This window comes from Drosophila sechellia, chromosome 3R, assembly GCF_004382195.2.
Source record: "Drosophila sechellia strain sech25 chromosome 3R, ASM438219v1, whole genome shotgun sequence".
In the NCBI taxonomy this organism is placed as follows: Eukaryota; Metazoa; Arthropoda; class Insecta; order Diptera; family Drosophilidae; genus Drosophila; species Drosophila sechellia.
In genome coordinates, this window is record NC_045952.1 from 2,982,356 (window position 1) to 2,985,007 (window position 2,652).

Below are 2,652 nucleotides of genomic sequence, written 5' to 3' on the forward strand. Positions count from 1 at the left end.
ATGTCTGAACTCGAACTTGCCTATTATATAAAATCAAATTGTTAGAAAACGAGCAAAAATGAGCAATATATATTACTTTACCGTCAAAGACAATAGTTAAAGGTACAAACTTTCGTTTTTAACTTTTGTCAGATATTGTCAGAAAATTAGTTATACTCCACGAAACACAGGGGACACTTTAGAATTATCTGTTAAAACAGACATAAATTGGATGTTACACAACAAAAACAGTACAACTACACAAATAATAACTACATACGTTAAAACAACCTTGGCTTTTATTTTCCATATTTTACTATAATTTATGAATTCGTATTAATAATCGTATTAGGTGCAAAAGTAAGCCAATAATTTAGTAGGAATTATCTTCTCTCAATCAGCTGTTCACCTTTAAATGCTCATAAAAAGATTTAGTCAAGCTTTCGGTCAATTTTGTTTTTTTTTATTTATATGATATATTTTCTTTTAGAAAATAATTGCTAAAGGACGATATATTGTCATAAAAATGTAGACTTTATGCCAAAAAAAAAAAAACGAATTCTGGACCATAGTGCAATGTATCACCTATCAGATTTAATCTTCAAAAAATATAAATAAAATCTTTAGACATGTACCTTATACATTACAAAAATAAATAAATATTTTCCGATGCCTACAATTGTTTTCATTGAGTTCTGAAAAAGGAAATTATGCTGCCGCACCCTGTATTTGGTTTAACGTATTGGATAAGGAGGAAGCTGATGAATAGTTAAACCAAACCATTTCACTCTTTCAGTAGTTTATTGAATAAGTATTTCATTCTGGGCGAATCAGTGATTTTGTTACCAAAAGAATTAGTGATCACATTGATTTTCGTTAAATTAATTCTTGGAAAGTTATGTTCATATAAGTAGCTAAGGTTGGTTATTTGAATATGTTGAATGTTGCCCGTGGTTAATAATAGGAACAACATCATTATACACTAGGTTCCTGTGGAGGTTTAAGGGTATTAGATATCTTTTGTTTCTTAAATTGTGTTTTGTAGTATTTGGTTTCCCTATTTCGATTAGTGATTTTACTATGGTCTTCATCTATTTTTTCAACATTTTTATTTGGTTTAAATGGGTTTCCTTATTTTCTTTGAAGTGGACATTTCCTGTATTTAGTGTCTGTAACAACCCGTTCTTTAGTAAACAACACACGATTCTGATTATCAAATTATTTATTATTCACATCAGTGTGCTTGCTTCCATCGTTAAAGTCAAAACTGAGAAGTAATCATAAGAGAGAGAGAGAGTTGGCCGTCGATCTTCACTCAGCATCGTGGTGCTGGTGTCAATGGTGTCCCACAGTGTCAATATTAAATTCTTGCCGATTTTCATTTATTTTTTATATTTTATTTTCTTTAATTTTTTGAGTGTCTAATATTGGATGCCCAGCGTTTAAGAAAATTTGAGCAGCTGTTTATACAGGAGGAACTCCCACCTGGAGGAACTTTTGAGACGGTTTTATTGTACACCCCACTAAGGTGATTTACGAAAATGTTGTGAAAAATTTAACGTTCACTGTTTTATAGATTGTTCATGACCTTAGCGAGGCATGACATTTGAACTGTTAAAAATTAAGACAAATTGCCCAGCAAGAAGGTCTTCAAGAAGACCGAATTTCCAAGAAATCCGATAATATTCTACAATATTAATATAAGTAAAAACAAAATCTTTATCTCCGTTAATCCATTCATAAGTCGAGGATCCAAAGATCCAAAATGACACCCGAAACTATTATCAACCCCCTCTGCTACCAAGTGTGCCGACTAAACGTTTTGAAGAAGGCAGCGGACAAACATGTATGCAGACAGACGAGAGTCACCATCAACACGAGTTAGATTACAATAACATAGCTGACTAAGGCATCGAGACCGATGAGTAGTTCCACATATACAAATCAGCAAGATCACCAATCCGAAAATGTTCCAAAACCAGCCATAGAGATCATGATCAACAATCACAGATACTGATGTATAGTCGACATTTGGTCATCAATAAACCGGTCACGCCCACACTTTGAAACAATTTTTATATCAAAAAATAATGAAATTTCGCCTTTACATTCACACTAGCTGAGTACCATAACGGGTATCTAATACTCGAGAAACTCGACTATAGCATTCTCTCTTGTTTTATTTCTTAGCGTTGTCCTTAGTCAACTGACATACATTTGTTCGACACAATAAAACACAAACATTTCACTATAGATATTTTAGTTAATCACATTAAGATATATATTAACAGTATGAAAATAAGTAGAATTTATTATATAAATATCAATATAAATATATATATTTAGTCTTTTTATCAAAGTACAATCAGAACGTTTTATATTTTATTTTTGGCCCCCAATAAAAACATTCTAATAAAAGGTTCTTGCAGAAAGCTTATGCAGAGAATTGTACAGCACGGACGTAGGTAAACTATTCTGTCGGATTTAAGCCAAAAATGGTTGGTTAGAAGAGACGCACACTATACTTTTATTAAGCTCCTTGAAAACTTTTCTGTTCTCTTAAAAGCTCCGTCATATCAGCATCTCTCCTTTACTTTTAACAAGAGATGCCGACAGTGCGTGTCCTGATACAACTCCACGACTTCGGAATGCCGTTAGTCAGTCCAGCATCTG